Genomic DNA, 18,287 nt, shown 5'->3' on the forward strand with positions numbered 1-18,287 from the left:
AGTGGCACAAATCTCGGATTCGTAGGCATAGGTACGAGTAGAAAAGTTCCCAAATGCATGCATACCCATGCTATGCATGTGTTTGGAGTTTTTCCGATGCACCCTTATCCATACTAAGGGAGAGTTCAAGAGTTTATTTTTCTAAAAGCTCAGTGGGACCCAGGGTCTGGTCAGGAGAATGAATGGGATGCATTCTAGGAGTCTTGTAGCAAGTACATAAGGTCTAGTATGGTGTGTTTTTGTTGGTTCGACTTCCTTAAAGTCACTTAGGAGGTAGAATCATATCATAGTAACTTCTCGTCACACATTTACCCTGGTTGCCCAGTTACTTCGGTAGATGTGGGAGGAGGTCATTACATTAATAAAGATGTGTTGAAGCCCCGAAAATTGGGTCTACAACAAGGGGAATACTCGCCCGGTCTGGACCTTGGTTGGTAGCTCCTTTTCCGTTTGGTATAGCGGGTCCGACTGGGGATATGGGACTAGTTTCCCAATTTAAGCGTGTGTGTGAGAAATATTGATATTTCTGTTTCTAACAGTTTCTAAATGGAATACTTCTACTCTAATTCTAATCTAATAATAAGGAAATTATATTCTAATAAACAGAAATATGTAAATCTACACTAACCCGGGGTGTAATATTTCCTTTATGCGATCTAAAATGATTTCAAACAACAACTGGTAATAAAGATCATTCAGCTGCTATGAGAAAAGAATTCAATAAAGATGAACCACTTCGTATAAAAAGTTAGACGAAACAGTTGTGAAAAACATATCGCATAATAAGCTACTCATACACTAAGCATAAATAAATAGCTATCACCGTACAAAAGTGCCAAATGATAACTCAGGCATTCATACATCAATATATAAATAACTGAACTGAAAATCACTCTAACACAAGGGCAGAAATAGTTAAGAGATAGAAATACCATTTATAACTATTCCTACTCATGAGCTTCAAGTGATAATGATTTATCTCTTCTTGGTCTAACATCCACTAAGAGTACAAAAGTGCAACATCAGTAGTAGATATTAAATGCAAACATCAATAAATCATGTTCCATTCATTCATCAAAACCTCCACAGAGGGTACAGAAGTGCATGTTCTGGGGATAAGTTTTTGATAAATTTCAGGACCCTTCTCTAAATGCATGAGAAGGGTTTAAATACTACTAACTAAATCTAAAAATAAATTATTACAATAATATCGGATGCGGTTTAAATGACCGTCCTCTTTTCAGGAAAATAAAACAAAATTAAAACTAAAATTGAATTTAAAATTAAAACTACTTCTGTATTTGGTCCTTGAAATCGCACGCATGCAGCATCTATTTGAGAAGAGTCGGTTGGCTGACTTCCACTTTTAGCATAGCTAAGAAAACAGAATCAACAAGAGCTGGCACCATTTTTTCGGCTGAATTGATGACACACTTAACAGTCATCCACTGGCTATGTGGCTTTACCAAGTATGCCCAGTAATAATCCCAGTTCAATTTGGTTAACCCTTGGATTGCTTTCACCTTTTCTTTTGCCTTCTGCTTCCAATCTGTCTATATCGTTACTTTCTTGCAATTTTCGGGGCTTGCAGGTGACTGGGCAATTAGCAGCTTTCCTTTTTGAGAAATTTTTCTCAGCTAATCGCGCATCGGCAACTGCCTCTGTTTCTTGATCCGGGTTTCCTTGATGCATTTTTCGCCTTTTACGCTTTTTCCTTCCAGCAAATATAAGTTCAATATTTGTAAAAATAATAATTTCGTAAGCTCTTGACCCTGAGTTTTAAAATTTCTATTTCTGATATCAACACTATCCAATATCCACTTGACCATGTCCATGTATGGGAGAATTTTGGGCCTTGCTGCTATCCGGTGTAAGAATGAGCAAGCTAGCTCTGTAAGGGATACTTCAGAAGAACTCTGTGAGCCTGCAGTAGCAACTACTTCCATTACTTTGGGATTTTCCTCTTCAAGCAGATTATAGATGTCTTCCCACGTAGCAATTCCTGCATCTCTGTTACAGGCTGTGTCTGTATACAAGGGCGCCATTTCCTTTTCTTCAGGGCTCGGGGATTTGCTTTTATTTCCCATTTTATCCTGCGTATTGCTTTGTATTGGCCTCTGTTCTCCATTCCTGCAATTCACAAGTGAAGTCAAAATGAATGACAAGGAAGGGTGATGGGAAAGATTTAAATGCCGTAGACACATCAAGTATACCACCTTACGTGAGATGATTTTTTCGATAAGCACGAACCCATATTCCATTAATAACTAGCATCTAACTCATTTATTAGCATTAAAGTGCATAACCAAGTGTCAACTTATCGAAAATACTTTTCTTGAATAATGAGCCCGAAAGATCCGCGATGAAGCGATTTTGTGATTTTCTTCGCAATATTGCAGATCGCAACATTGCGAAATGATAACATCGCAAAATTGTTACATCGCAAAGTTGATCGCTCGTGACATCGCATTATCGCATTGTCGCTGTATTGCGAAATTGCAATATCGCAATATTGCAATATCGGAGATCGCAGAAAAGTTACATATGATAAACTTTGTTAACTTGTTTTCTACGAAATGCGATTTGCGATCGGCATCATTGCATATCGGCAAATTAAAGTTTTTCAATGTAAATTGTATTTGTTGCACGCAATGCAATATTATCGCGTATCACAATCTCACAATGTTTAAAATTTAGCTCATAATGAGGTATCCCATTGTCTTCTTGCGATGCGATATTCCTAAGGAAAGATTTGTGTCTTACCTTATCAAAAAACTTAGATTTTTGGATATTTCAAGGGGGGCTTCCTAAGCTTATGATTGTAATTTTATTTGAAAAAGGAAATGTAAACACTAAATTGATTTTTTAAATTTTTAACTAAGGGTCCCCACTTATTTAGTATTAGGAATAACACTAAATAAGAAGGGGGGGTTGTTGTTGGCCACAACAATTGGCGATTCACTTGGAAGAACCAGTTATCTCTACTGCTTTTTTAATTTTCAAAACTTCCAAAACAGAAAATTTTCCAGAAAGTTAAACTTTATTATAGAAAGATAAAGTACATTATAATTTAACCTGTCAATGACATTTTGTTTCAACTATTTTCAACTTTGATTATTTGCTGCCTCAGGCTAGTCCTTGTATTTATGTCAGTCATTACTTGGCTTGTAAAGATAAAACACAATCTTCTCTGTAAACCAGTTTTAAATATGCGCATTTGTCGTAGGTAGAGCCTCTGTTGCCAGCAGGCGTTTATAGCCTCGACAGGGTTACCTGTTACCCAGCAATGATCCTGTATCCTACTTAAAGAAACCTACAATTCCCGAAGAAGAATCCACATCCACACTTATTGCTTTGATTTTCTTTTATTCTTAAAGAACAATGTCTTGGTTTGATAGCCGATTTATGACACAGTCATTCACTTGATTTATAACTTCACTGAACAAGCTGGCTCGTGATGAGACCCCTTGCCTTTTGATTGCAACAATCTTGAGTCATTGCCCTGTTTTGGTATGCAGTATTGCCAAAGTCAGCTAGTTATAATATTTGTGATTATGATAAGCCAGCTCGTGATGAGACCTCTCACTCTTTAAGATCAAGTGTATCCTTGGATTGTTCCTCTGAAAGTTGTGATTTCCTTAGTAGGGAGGGAGTCATTGTTTCCTTCAGATAGCTATGGAAAACAATAGTAGAGTTTTTTGGAAATAGTTGTTCTACATAGAATCTTTAATTTGTTATTGATACCTTTCATTGCACTGATATAAAACAATTTCTCACTAAAGGTTGTTTTCATCAAATTTTATGAAGCTGAAACTAGTATCATTATTTAGGCTAGAGTTTTTAACTGTATCTTTCAATAATAAAGATCAATTTTCCAAAAGATTTGCTATTTATACAAGCGAATGATCAAAATTTGAAAGAGAATTGGTGTGTTTTTCGTAAATGCCTATTGTAACCATTCACAACTGGTTTTATTATGAAAAGAAAAACAACTACTCTAGAAAATAGAAGAATAATCTTCTATGGAAAATATTTCTTGAGTATCTGACCATTAATAGGTAAAGAATCCTTTTTCCCTGTTAAATCCTGTAGCATGAAAGTAGACAGACCTACGACTTCTACAATTTGAAAAGGACCAAGCCACATTATTTGAAATTTTGTATGTTTTCCCTTTTCCTCATGAGCCTTGTCCCATTTTAAAACTAGATCTCCCATTTGAAAATCTTTTCTGGATATCATATTGGAATCAAAAGAGGCTTTCACCAATGCTTGATGATGAGCGTGAGTAATCTTAGCCCTTTCTCGTTGTTCTTCTAATTTAATTAATTCCAGCTGCCTAAGTTGTAAGGAGGAAGTTGATACTTCATCAATGCACTGAACTAAGGCTGAAGAGGGAATTTCCAGATGTGTTGGAAGAACTACTTCTTTCCCATAAACTAAGTTGAAGGGAGAAGTGTCGATAGAGGCTTTCTGCATTATTCGGTCTGCCCATAAAGAATATATTAAATACTTATGCCAATTTTTATGATTTTGGTCAATGGTTCGCTTAATGATTCTGATTAAGTTTTTATTTGTAGATTCAGCTAACCCATTACCTTGTGGATAATAATTAGCCGAGTATTTAAGCTTGAAACCCCTTCTGAGTGCAAATTCAGTCATTGCATTACCAGAAAAATATGATGCATTGTCAAACATTAAAGCAGAAGGTAATCCAAACCTGGTGATCATGAACTGATATATGAATTCAATGATATTTTTAGCATTAGTCGTCTTGAGTGCAACTCCTTCTACCCATTTGGTAAAGTAATCTGTTTTTGTAAGGATGTATCTATGTTGTTTAGAAGAGTGAGGAACGATCTCACCTATTATGTCCAATCCCCATTGATCGAAAGGTTGTTCAATGGTAACTAGTTGCAGTGGCAAGGATGGTTTCTTTTGTCTCCCAGTAGCAGTTTGGAAGACTTGAAATTTCCTTACATGGTTATGTGAGTCTTTAAATAATGTGGGCCAGTAATAGCCTGCGCGTAAGATCTTATGAGCAGTGGTGTCTCCAGCGTAGTGTCCTCCTGCTAGCCCATCGTGGAGTTCCTGCAAGACTTTTTCAGCTTCAGATTTCTCAAGACATCTAAGGAGAACAAAATCATAATTTATTCTAAAAAGAAAATAATTTACGAGCTGATATTGTTTGGCTTTCAACCTTAGGGCTCTTTTCTTGGTATGATCGAGGTTTGGATGAGCATATTCATTCTTTAAATAATAAATAATATTAGCGTATAATGACTCAACATCGTTTAGGCTTACCTCGTATACTTGTACCTCTTCAGATGGATTTTTGAGCATTAACGATGCTTCTGCCAGCATTTTGCAAAAGCCTTGGCCTTTTACAATACTTGCTGGTTTGATTTCTACATCATATTCTTCTAACGCAGTAACCCAATTGGCCCTTTTATCACCCACATCCTTCTATACTAGAAGATTTCTTACCGCTGGAAACTGTACTATGATCTTGGTATGTGTTTTGAGTAAAAAGGTTTGAAATATTTAATTGCTTTAAAAACAACATAAGCTTGTTTCTCCACATCCGAATAATTCAGCTCAGCTCCTTGTAAATTGGCACTGAAAAAAACAATTGGGGCCTCCGCCTTTTCTTGATTTGCTTGAGTGAGTATTGTAGCATATGATCTATCCGAGGCAAATGTATACAAAATAAAAGGATCGGAAAAATTTGGAGTTGCTAAAGATGGAGCATTGATAATTGCGTGTTTGATCAGATTGAATGCCTCATGTTCATCTTAGCCCCATTTAAATTTTGCGTTCTTTTTAATCATGGCTTGTAAAGGAGACACGATTCTTGAAAAATCTGGGACGAATCTCTTTACAAAGTTAATCTGGCTAAGGAAAGATTGCATGGCTTTCTTGTTGTGAGGTAGGGGAACTGCGGAAATTTCCTTGATTCTGTCAGGATCTATGTGAATTCCAAATTTTGACACTATGAATCCTAGAAGCTTTCCTTCACTTAATGCGAAAAAGGATTTTTTTGGGTTAAGCGAAATCCCATACCTTAAACAACGTTGGAAGATTTGTTTTAAATCTCTGAGATGGTTGTTTCATTTCTTGGAATAAACAGTAATATCATCCAAATAGATTACCACTAATTTATTAACTAACCCTTTGAATGTGATGTCCATGGCTCTCTAAAATGTGGCACCCGCGTTAATCAAACCAAATGGCATCTTCTGATATGCGTATATGCCCCACTTAGTTCTAAATGTAGATTTCAATTGATCGTCTGGATGTACCAGCACTTGGTTGTATCCTGAGAATCCATCCAAGAATGACATTAATTCTGAGCCCGCAACTGCCTGCAGTACTTGTTCCATGGGAGGTAAAGGAGAATTATCCTTCTGGTAGGCCTTATTAAGGTTTCGAAAGTCAATGCAGATTCTAATATCTCCGTTTTTATTTCTAACAGGTACCATATTGGAGACCCATTTAGAATGTCTAACGGGAAAGATTATTTTGGCTTTCAACAACTTATTGAGTTCAGTTTTGATCTGATTTTCTAAATTTGGATGGCTCTTTCTCAACTTTTGTTGGACAGGTTTTTCATTATCAATCATTGGGATAGTATGTTGGATGATGGAGGTGTCGTATGTTTTGAGTTCATCGTAATTCCAAGCAAAGACAATTTTGTATTGTGTCAAGAGATGGATATATGCTAATTTCTCTTCAAGGGCTAGGCCAAGGCCTAGGTTGATATTTTGTGGTTTGGCATCAGTTCCTAGATTTACTAATTCATAATTCAAAGTTGAACATTGGAGTTTTGAATTGGTAGATCTTTTGAATCGATCTTTCAAATCATAAAGGTCTTCTAATTTGACTACTAATTTAGGTATAGCATTGTTAGTACTATCCTGTTGCAATTGTTAGTCAAGTTGGTCTTCATCAATTATTTGATTGGTGTAGGATCCTTCAGATGTGAGAAAACTCATGATATCAGGATCATCATTGAAGATTCTCCAATTTGTAATGTTATCAGGAATAGATGGTCTAAAAATTAACTCAATTGAAAATTGGTCAGGGCTAAAATCTTCTGAAGGAATGAGCTTGGAAGCTACGTTGGCTAAGAGGTTTGTGCTAGCATTCTGCAGTCTAGGAATTGAGGAAATATTAAATGCTATAAAATGTTCAGTCAAATCTTGAACTAAAGATTGGTGATGCTTTAAATGACCTGATAAACAGTGTATAGTATTACGTACCTGTCTAATTACAATCTCAGAATCTCTGAAAACTTGCAGGTATTTTACGTCTAATCCGATTGCTTTGTATAACCCTTGGACTAGAGCCTCGTATTCTGCGGCATTGTTGGTGCACTCGAATTCGAGTCTGCAAGTTAGCATGGTTTTATCTCCCTCTGGGCTTACTAACATGCATCCTGCTCCTGCTCCTTCATTAGACTTAGAACCATCAAAAAATAGTTTCCAAAACAAAGATTTATTTACAAGACTATCTATAAAATTAATGCATTTAGAACTATCTGTTTGAGAAAAATTTTCTACTTGAGATAAGATAGAATGTTCTAAGTAAGGCGAAGTATGAGCATTAAAATTTCCTAGGAAAGAATCTACTGAATAGTTGCCTATGATATTAGAATTACATGCTACTAGTTCATTTTCTCCCTCGAGTTCTGTTACTATGTATTTCTGATGTCGTTCACGCTCAACTTTTATTTGGTTAGGTTTACCATTATAAGGAAGCCACATGTGGGACCAATTGGTTGCAAAGTATCCGTGAAGTTTTTCTGACCAATCTCTGCTAAGGATTGAGCCATAGAATTCAGGAATATCTGCAACTAAAATGTCAATAACTTGACATACCTTTGGATTGGATGACAGCCTTATGGTAACCTGATTTAACTCGCCAATCACTTCGACTTGAAATCGATCTAGCTGAACTATACGCATAACGGATTTCTGTGGTTGAACGTTCAATTTTGCACAAATTGATCTTGGTAAAATATTCGATGAAGCTCCAGAATCGACTAAGCAATTATGCACGTTTTTATTGAAAATTTCATAAGTAAGGAGAAATGGGGGAGTATGTGATCTTGACCTTCCTCCAATTAATGCGATATTGTTTGGATCAACTTTATTCATCACATTAGTTGGAGGTCTTCCCATATGATGGGAAGCTTGAGAGATTACAGCAACTGATAAAGGTGCAACTGGTACAGCGTGTAATTCTTTCAAAAGTACTTTCTGTTGCTGTTTTAACTTGCTCAATTCAAAAAGAGTATTATTGGCCCTAGTCTTTTTCATGTCTTCTACAATATTATACTCCAATTCATCCAAAACGATTAGCGTTTTAGATGGAGTTGATGTATCTGTTTGGACTGGGCTGGTTTGAGTCGCTTTAGGTGATGTTTTCTTGGCTGCGACTTTATCTTTAGTCATTGAGCTTGCGCTCTTTGGCTTAGTTATAGGTTGAGGAGGATCAAGTTGATTTCTGCTGCGAGTACTAACCAGGAATGCCTCTTGATCCTCTTCATTTGGGAGGATGAAATCCCACATACCTTGTAACTCTACAACTTCTTCTTCATCGGAGTGTTCTTCAGTAGCGTTTTCTTCTTCTTCTTCTTCTGATTCCGCATTTGAAATAGCGTTAGGGGGTTTGGAATCGGTTGGAGAATTTCTTTAAAAGGCTTGTATGGCTTTTTAGAAGAAGTTTCTGCTACTTGTTTCTTGATGTCGACCATTTCGTTAGACATGGTCTTCAAAACTTTTTGTAATCCTTCTAAATCGAATGGATCTTTCGATTGTTTTTTATTGGGATCTTCTTTGAAAGATACCTTCTTAGATTTTCATTCCTCTATCGCATTTTTCTTTTCTAGGGCCAAAATACGTTCTCTATTGCTATTTCTTCTTTCATGTTTTCAACTAAGGTTGTTTTATTAGCCCTATCAACAAAGATTGCTAAGTTTGATGGTAAAGCAGTAATGTACCATTCACTTTGCACTTCTTCACTAGGCTGAGAAGCAGTAGGAATTTTGTTTAAGATTTTATTGAAACATAAATTGAAGTCTTTGATAGGTTCTCTTGACTCAACCCTAAGGTTAGACAAGTCATTGATCAGTGTCGCTGTAGACCTGTCATCACCAAACTTGGTCAGGAATTGTTCTTGGAAGATGTCCCAACTAGTAATAGATCCAAATGGTAATGAGAAATACCATGATCTGGTTGTTCCTTGCAGAGTATAAGGAAAAAGTCGAACAACAGCATCTTCATTAACAACTCCACTCAGATTTATGGACAACATAAAGTTATTTATATGCTCTTCGGCTAGCATGCCTGCCTTAGGATTAAACTTAGGCAGCGATTTTTTCGGATGGGCCGGTATCTGACTCAAGGGTGCAGGCATTAAGACTGCCCCTGGGTTATTCCATGGAGTTTGGGCCATCGCTGAACTGCTAACAGAGGAAAGTGCAGAAGATGATCCTTGTGGTTGAGAAGATGAGGATATTATGACTCCAGATGGTTGAGAAGGAGTTGAGGAAGTTTCAATAGGATGATGAACGATGATCTAAAGTGGAAGAGTGGATGGTTGACTTCGCGGTGAAGAGGTTGACATGGATGATGATGATGAAAGAGTCTCACTATCAGATCCTTTAGGAGGCTTTCTTGCTCTCTTCCTAGTAGGTAGAGGTAATTCAGTTGGCTGAACGCCAAACTTTTTGCTCTTTAACCTGGTAAGAGGATGAGCAGGGTTATATTGCGAAGTCACGCTGCCTTGAGATTTATCAGATTTTTGAGGAGATATCAAAAATCGCTGAAGTTTGTGAATCAAAGATTCAACTTCAGGAGGTTCAATAGTAGATTGTTCTGAAAAGTCAGGGTTTGTAGCAGCGGCTGTTGATCCAGTGACTTTTGGCTCTCGATTTAAAGATTCTAAATGCAATGGAGAAGTCGGAGGAGATGGTGAGGGTGATTTACTCTCAAAATGGTATTTAGATATACATTTACTTGCCATTCATAGTTTGGTCCCTCCTTCTAGCGCCAAATATGTTGAAGCCCCGAAAATTGGGTCTACAACAAGGGGGATACTAGCCCGGTCCAGATCTTGGTTGGCAGCTCCTTTCCCATTTGGTATAGTGGGTCCGACTGGGGATATGGGACCAGTTTCCTAATTTAAGTGTGTGTGTGAGAAAGATTGATATTTATGTTTCTAACAGTTTCTAAATGGAATACTTCTACTCTAATTCTAATCTAATAATAAGGAAATTATATTCTAATAAACAGAAATACGTAAGTCTACACTAACCCAGGGTGTAATCTTTCCTTTATGCGATCTAAAATGATTTCAAACAACAACTGGTAGTAAAGATCATTCAGCTGTTATGAGAAAAGAATTCAATAAAGATGAACCACTTCGTATAAAAAGTTAGACGAAACAGTTGTGAAAAACATATCGCATAATAAGCTACTCATACACTGAGCATAAATAAACAGCTATCACCATACAAAAGTGCCAAATGATAACTCAGGCATTCATACATCAATATATAAATAACTGAACTGAAAATCACTCTAACACAAGGGCATAAATAGTTAAGAGATAGAAATACCATTTATAACTAGTCCTACTCATGAGCTTCAAGTGATAACGATTTATCTCTTCTTGATCTAACATCCATTAAGAGTACAAAAGTGCAACATCAGTAGTAGATATTAAATGCAAACATCAATAAATCATGTTCCATTCATTCATCAAAACATACACAGAGGGTATAGAAGTGCATGTTCTGGGGATAAGTTTTTGGTAAATTTCAAGACCCTTCTCTAAATGCATGAGAAGGGTTTAAATACTACTAACTAAATCTAAAAATAAATTATTACAAAAATATAAGATGTGGTTTAAATGATCGTCCTCTTTTCAGGAAAATAAAACAAAATTAAAACTAAAATTGAATCTAAAATTAAAATTACTTTTGTATTTGGTCCTTGAAATCGCGCGCATTCAGCATCTATTTGAGAAGAGTCGGTTGGCCGACTTCCGCTTTTAGCTGAGCTGAGAAAACAGAATCAACAAGAGCTGGCGCCATTTTTTCGACCGAATTGATGATACACTTAATAGTCATCCACTTGCTATGTGGCTTTACCAAGTATGCCCAGTAATAATCCTAGTTCAACTTGGTTAACCCTTGGATTGCTTTCACCTTTTCTTTTGCCTTCTGCTTCCAATTTGTCTGTATTGTTACTTTCTTGCAATTTTTGGGGCTTGCAGGTGACTGGGCAATTAGCAGCTTTCCTTTTTGAGAAATTTTTCTCAGCTAATTGTGCATCGGAAATTGCCTCCATTTCTTGATCCGGGTTTCCTTGATGCATTTTTTTCCTTTTGCGCTTTTTCTTTCCAGCAAATATAAGTTCAATATTTGTAAAAATAATAATTCCGTAAGCTCTTGACCCTGAGTTTTAAACTGTCTATTTCTAATATCAACACTATCCAGTATCCACTTGACCATGTCCGTGTATGGGAGAATTTTCGGCATTGCTGCTATCCGGTGTAAGAATTAGCAAGCTAGCTCTATAAGGGATGCTTCAACAGAACTCTGTGAGCCCACAGTAGCAAATCCTTCCATTACTTTGGGATTTTCCTCTTCAAGTAGATTATACATGCCTTCCCACGTAGCAACTCCTGCATCTCTGTTACAGGTTGTGTCTATATACAAGGGTGCCATTTCCTTTTCTTCAGAGCTCAGGGCTTTACTTTTCTTTCCCATTTTATCCTGCGTATTGCTTTGTATTGTCCTCTGTTCTTCGTTCCTGCAATTCACAAGTGAAGTGAAAATGAATGACAAGGAAGGGTGATGGGAAAGTTTTAAATGCCGCAGACACATCAAGTATACCACCTTACGTGAGATGATTTTTTCGATAAGCACGAACCCATATTCCATTAATATCTGGCAACTAACTCATTTATTAGCATTAAAGCGCATAACCAGGTGTCAGCTTATGGAAATAACTTTTCTTGAATAATGAGCCCGAAAGATCCACGATGAAGCGATTTTGCGATTTGTTTCGCAATATCGCAGATTGCAACATTGCAAAATGATAACATCGCAGAATCGTTACATCATAAAGTTGATCGCTCGTGACATCGCATTATCTCATTGTCGTTGTATCATGAAATCGCAATATCGCAATATTGCAATATCGCAGATCGCAGAAAAGTTACACATGATAAACTTTGTTAACTTGTTTTCTGCGAAATGCAATTTGCGAACAGCGTCATCACATATCGGAAAATTAAAGTTTTTCAATGTAAATTGTATTTGCTGCACGCGATGCGATATTATTGCGTATCGCAATCTCGCAATGTTTAAAATTCAGCTCATAAGGAGGTATCTCGTTGTCTTTTTGTGATGCGATATTCCTAAGGAAAGATTTGTGCCTTACCTTATCAAAAAACTTAGATTTTTGGATTTTTCAAGGGGGGCTTCCTAAGCTTATGATGGTAATTTTATTCGAAAAAGGAAATTTAAACACTAAATTGATTTTTAAAATTTTTAACTAAGGGTCTCCACTTATTTAGTATTAGGAATAACACTAAATAAGAAGCAGGGGTTGTTGTTGGCCACAACAAGATGGTAAATGGATAAACTTACTAAACTTTAGGAATTCCTATAAATTGGTTTTCACCATTTTAGTAACAAGGTCTGCTTAATTGTATTACTTTAATAATGTTATGATTTGGTTGATGTATTTAAGCATATTTATTTTCATGCCAAACTCGTACCCGACTAGAGTAAAACACAATGAGACTATAATACACACCAATTCACCTAAGGGTCCTGGACTTTACTAATATTTCACCATTTGGAGTTTTTAGTGGTCATTCCACTTATAAATATTTTAGTCTAGGAAATTGAGTCAACTATCTTTGGTTATTTATCCTCAGTGTGCAGCAGGAAAATGATGTTGTAAATGGTGGTTGTTATAATATTTAGTGGTTTTTCCAACCATAGGGTACCATCATGATATCGACTAATGATGTATTTCATGTATTTATCTTTCAATCCTTAGAATTCTATGACTGGACTTGTGCACAATTAATCCTCAATGTCAGCTCAATGAAGCATATGAATATTCGTGGGCCATTTTATGTTGACTATACCCCAATTCTTGAAGGAAAGGAAGTGTTTCTCCCATGATGGATCATCCATTTTAGCCTGCTTAATGTTGTGTATATAAAAATCTAACTCCATTCTTCTACTTTCATTAGATCAAGTTTTGGTTCTCCACTTATCTTCCTTTCCTCATGTTGACGGTGCTGGACCCGCCAACTTGTCAAGGGGATATCCCTGGTAAGAAGTCCCAATTAGACCTGAGACCATTGTGTGTAGGAGTTAGCAGTGGGTCATAGGGTAATGCCTTGACCACAGTGTCGCACAGAGGCAAGTAGAATAACTCTGTCAGCAACAAGGGTGTGACTGATGCAGTGATTCAAGAAAGGTGTATGAGCGGTTCCAACACTTCAGAAGGGGAAGGAGGTGAAGGTGAGTTACAGGTTGAAAGGGATCAGTCCCAACTCGGCTAGGAACACACAACACAAAGGACATGCGTATATTTCGGTGGAGTAGTCCACTGGGATGCAACAATCACATCATACAAGGTAAGATAACATGTACAACACTCACAGGTTAGTCTGAGATGAGTGTCACGGTTGTTATAGTAAGGTTCAAGTGAAAGGTTTGTCTGATGTCTGGCAGAGCAGTCGACATGGACGGTGACAGCATCAACAACATATGTAACACATTAACAACAAGATTCATATAATTTCTTGTGAATCAGTTCATACACAAGTACGTAAGTTCAACAAAACATATCATTAAAGCAACCAGAGAAGTCCAACTACAATAACAACATATGCATGAAAATGTGTTGGCTCTTATTATATAAAGAAGTGTAAGTCACAATCATGCAATACATCCATGTAAACCTGCTAGCCCAAATAGTGGAACATTACAACCACATCTGCCTACTCCTCCAAAGAGATGTACTAGCTCCGTGTAGTGGAGAAGCCAAGGCACATTACAATATTGTCCAAGCCTTATTTAAAATTGTCTTAGTAGAAGCTTGGATGACCAAAAGCCCATACAATGAGCTATGAGGGACTATTTATAGCAAAGGGTGGGGTGAACCTTGAAATTCCCCTTTGTGACAATTCAACTACCCTCATGACTCTTCACCTACTCTATGACTGTTACATCCAACTGTTGACACTCGACTTGTACTTGACATGACTCAACATTACAATGCACATGTGCTCATGTGAGCCAACATGGCTTGATAAAGCCTTGCAAGAAATCAATGACACTCAGTCTAATATGGTGAGACCAACTCTTTGACATGCTTGTGATGGTGAAGATGGTGAGCTGATGCCAAGCTTGGTCATCCATGATGGTGTGCAAGTACCTCATGGTGACATCTTGCTGAAGCAAACTCTTTCCTCTCTTGCAAATGGTGCATTGGTTCGGCCCCTTCATCCAACTCGTCTGCTAACATGCACATGGTCTTCTTGGGTACGGTTGAACCAGAAACACACTGATGCATAGTGTCCATGTTGATCTTCAAGTGTGTGCTAGTGGTCATGCACATCAACTTGCCGAAGTGCATGTTTAGCCCCAGCTGGACTTGCTTCTTATCTTCACCTTTTGGGTGTGTTGAATGGGTTGGATTGCATGTGTGCACTCAACAATATGCATTCTGTTGAATCCCTTGCATGTGATCAACAACACTTCTCACTATGTCTGCTCCGTGTCAGCTTCTAGGATGGATCCTTAACTTGTACGAGCACAATTTCCTCTATGAGTGCATGTTGTGCCCACTATTGTTCTTCTTCCTGTTCCTATTCCTATTGCAACTCATTCGTCTATCTGTGCAGCTTCATGTTCTTCCTAAGTTACTACTTCAGCACATGCAACTCCTTATTTTCTCCATCATTTGCCTTCGCATGATCTTCATGTCACACCGTCACTTCATAGCCTGAGTCTCCAAAGTTTCTTTCATTATAAGTGAATCTTCTTGATCTTGCAACTTTGTTCCGCCTCTATGTTTTCAACAACCTTCTTCTTGCATTTGCTACATTTGCTGCATTCGATATGTTGCCTTCAATTGTTGTTCATGATGCTACTCGCTATGATGTTGCTGCTTGATCTCCTTGTCTACAAACAACTTGATGTCTTCATGGGTAGGCAAGTCCATGGACACTTGATCGACTGCACCCCCAAGTGTGCTCTGAACGGTGTCTTCGTCTTTGCTCTCCTGGAAACCATTTTACCTGTACTGCTAAGAGGAACATGAACACTTGAGATATCTGAAGACATGGAAACACTAATGGCAAGCAATCTGTCAGTCGAAAACCAAAATGAACATGAGAACTAACTTGCAACATCCTTGGGTGCATGATCATGAAGGTTGCGCAATTTTAGCTGGGAGGTCGGGATACCGATTGCCAAGACTGCATAAGGCATATTCTAGTTTGTTGGGAGACTGAATGAATGTTGGAACTGCACAACGCACAATCCATTCTGGTTGCTGATTGTTGGGATTACGCATTGTGTAATTCTAGTTGGGAAGGACTACTGGCCTAGGGACAGATTTGCGCAATTTCTTGGGTCAAGGAACCAATGTCCTCCAGAAATGTGCAAAATAGTCTTAGAGGCCAGTGCTATGTAGGAATGTGAAAATCTAGAGAGGAAGGTGAGCCTTCCTTTCCCAGATTGCACAATGTAGCCTTGGTGAAGGCAGTTCCCGGGCCAAGGTTGGCCCAACTCGCCAATGGGCAACTAAAAGCAAGTAAGTCAGTGAATGCATGGCGACACTGAGTGATAACATAAGTGATTAACAGTGCATGAAAAACATGAATTAAAGATTTATCAAACATATAAAAATGCATGTGGGTGAGGCAATTCGTCGATTGGGCGAACGTCTATGCAAAACAGTTTCATGCATGCGACAACAGTGAGATAACAATTAAAAATGAAACAGAGCTAGGAAAATCTAGTATACATGTAAATGACAGCAAGCATTCAAAGAAATCAGGCAAACAGTACTCACACAAGAGAAAACACAAAAAGCGACAAACATGCAGCACAAGGCATGGGAAGCAGGCCTACCCCAAAATAGTTGAGCTGAATGTGCCGACTGCTCCTAGATGTGATGTGGGATGTCAGAGATGCAAGTTTGATGTGAGGAATAACATCTGTAGCATCTGGTTGATGAGTTTTGATAACATCGAGGTTGTGATGGGCATGCCACGAATCTAGGGGAAGCGACACTTGGTGGGAGGTTTCGAAATTGCTCCTTGCATGTAACCTCAAACTTCTAAACATAGATCCATGAAACAAGAGATGTCTTTGCATGCTTCCTTAGGAGAAGCAGTCCATGCATGGAAGTCTGTTATGCTCAGTCCTGGAGGGAACCGATCATCTCAACTGCACATGCAAGAGACTACTCGATTGCTGGAGAAAAATATTCATTTCTGGTTGGGCACTGGGTTGGCTGCCCAGGAGATTTGCACAATTTCTGGGTAGAGTAGCTAACTACTTCCTAGATTTACACAATTAAGGGTTGAACAACTTGCTCCTAGGAAAATTTGAGCAAATCCTATTGGGAGGGTTGGCTGGCAGGATTGCGCAATCCTAGAGCCCATCAGACTATCAGAGAGGATTACGCAATTCCTAGAGGGAAGGCTAGTTGGTCTCTAGAAATGCGTAATTTTCAAGGGAAAGTTGCTCATCCTGTAGTTGGACCAAGTCTAGGTAAGCAGCCTGTGAAGGGAATGGATCAATTATGATCTAAATGTTGCCTTTGTGCGAGGAAAACACTGAAGCTTGAGTACTTGACGAAGAAAGACAAAGTTCTATGTAAGGTTGGTAGGGAGGCACTAAAATAAGCTAAGGAAAAATTTTGGAGTGTGGTCATAGCTGCTACAACAATTGGCGAACACTAGTAGAACTCCAGCTCTCTGCATAGACCTTGTTCATGAAAATCAAGTCTAACACCTTCGGAAGTATTGTTCAATTTTAAGCTCATCTTGGTTTCACATTGACTTGGTTGTAGGATGTAGCATCTGCCAAACCCTTGGTCAATTGACACACATTCCTAGCTGAGGCAACATAGTTGTTTCGATTGGGGTTGAGGGGTATATAGGTGCACAAGCAGTATAGTTTTCAGAGTCTTAGTTTCATCTCTGGTGTTGCTCCACTCCCAGCAGGTTTGCACAGTACCCCAGTGGAGTCATATAGGAAGACAAGCATGGCTCCAATACTAGAGAGCTTGGTTAGTACCCTGGCAGAGTTACTTGCATCACCTGCCTACGCAGGAAGCCTTTCTCTTCTTTTGCCTTATTAATTTTGAATTTTGAATTTTTTACTTTTCATTTTTCATTTTTCACTGTCCATAGCACTTATTCATTTTAGAGGTGGAAGAGAGATCCCGAATTATTGAGAGAATAAGAGGTTGCTCCAGCAGAGAAGTAGTTTATTGTATCTTTGACGTTCCTATTAATATTTCCCCCCTCACCTTACTCTAATTGACTGAGCTGACAAGGGTTAACCCAAAAAAAACTGACTAGAGAAGGTGATAACAGTTAGCGCACAAGTGTTGTGTTATCACCAAGGTTCACTTCGAAAAGTACATATTTTTCTTCGACATATCATGGACTAAGAGTAAGAAGATGATCATACAGAGGCAAGATGACAGATAACCAAGTAGTGATAGTTGTACAAGCCCTCTTGTACTTTACCCATCTCGTTTCAAGAGTCGTACATGGTTTCATGTGAAACTATCCTTTGAACGGAACAAGCAAACTAAAAAACATCAAAGAAAAGAAAAAGCAAAAGTGAAAGTGAAAGCAAAGCAAGTAATCAAACAAGCAAGAAAACAAACAAGCAAACAACTGAAAGCAAACACTACTCCTACTCCTACACTAACAGTGCATGGGCCTGATCACGTGAAGTGATACTTCAAATGTAGCCATCGACGCATTGGTAGACCCATGTTGATGAAGGCTTGGTCCACAAGCAACCCAGTTGTGTGAACCAGCAAGTAAGAAAGATATAGCAATGAATACAACCACACTTCGTGATTCAAAGTGCCCACGAGACATAAGTGAGTGCTTGTGCATGATGGGTAGTCTGTGGACTTATCATGGTGCTGTGTGACACTATGTGCAACTTTGAATCATAAGCACACTCTTGACTGTGACATGCAAGCAAACAAAAGAAA

This window comes from Pinus tabuliformis, chromosome 2_1 (genome assembly GCF_031772625.1).
Source record: "Pinus tabuliformis cultivar Carrire ecotype Pingquan chromosome 2_1, CPIR1, whole genome shotgun sequence".
NCBI lineage: Eukaryota > Viridiplantae > Streptophyta > Pinopsida > Pinales > Pinaceae > Pinus > Pinus tabuliformis.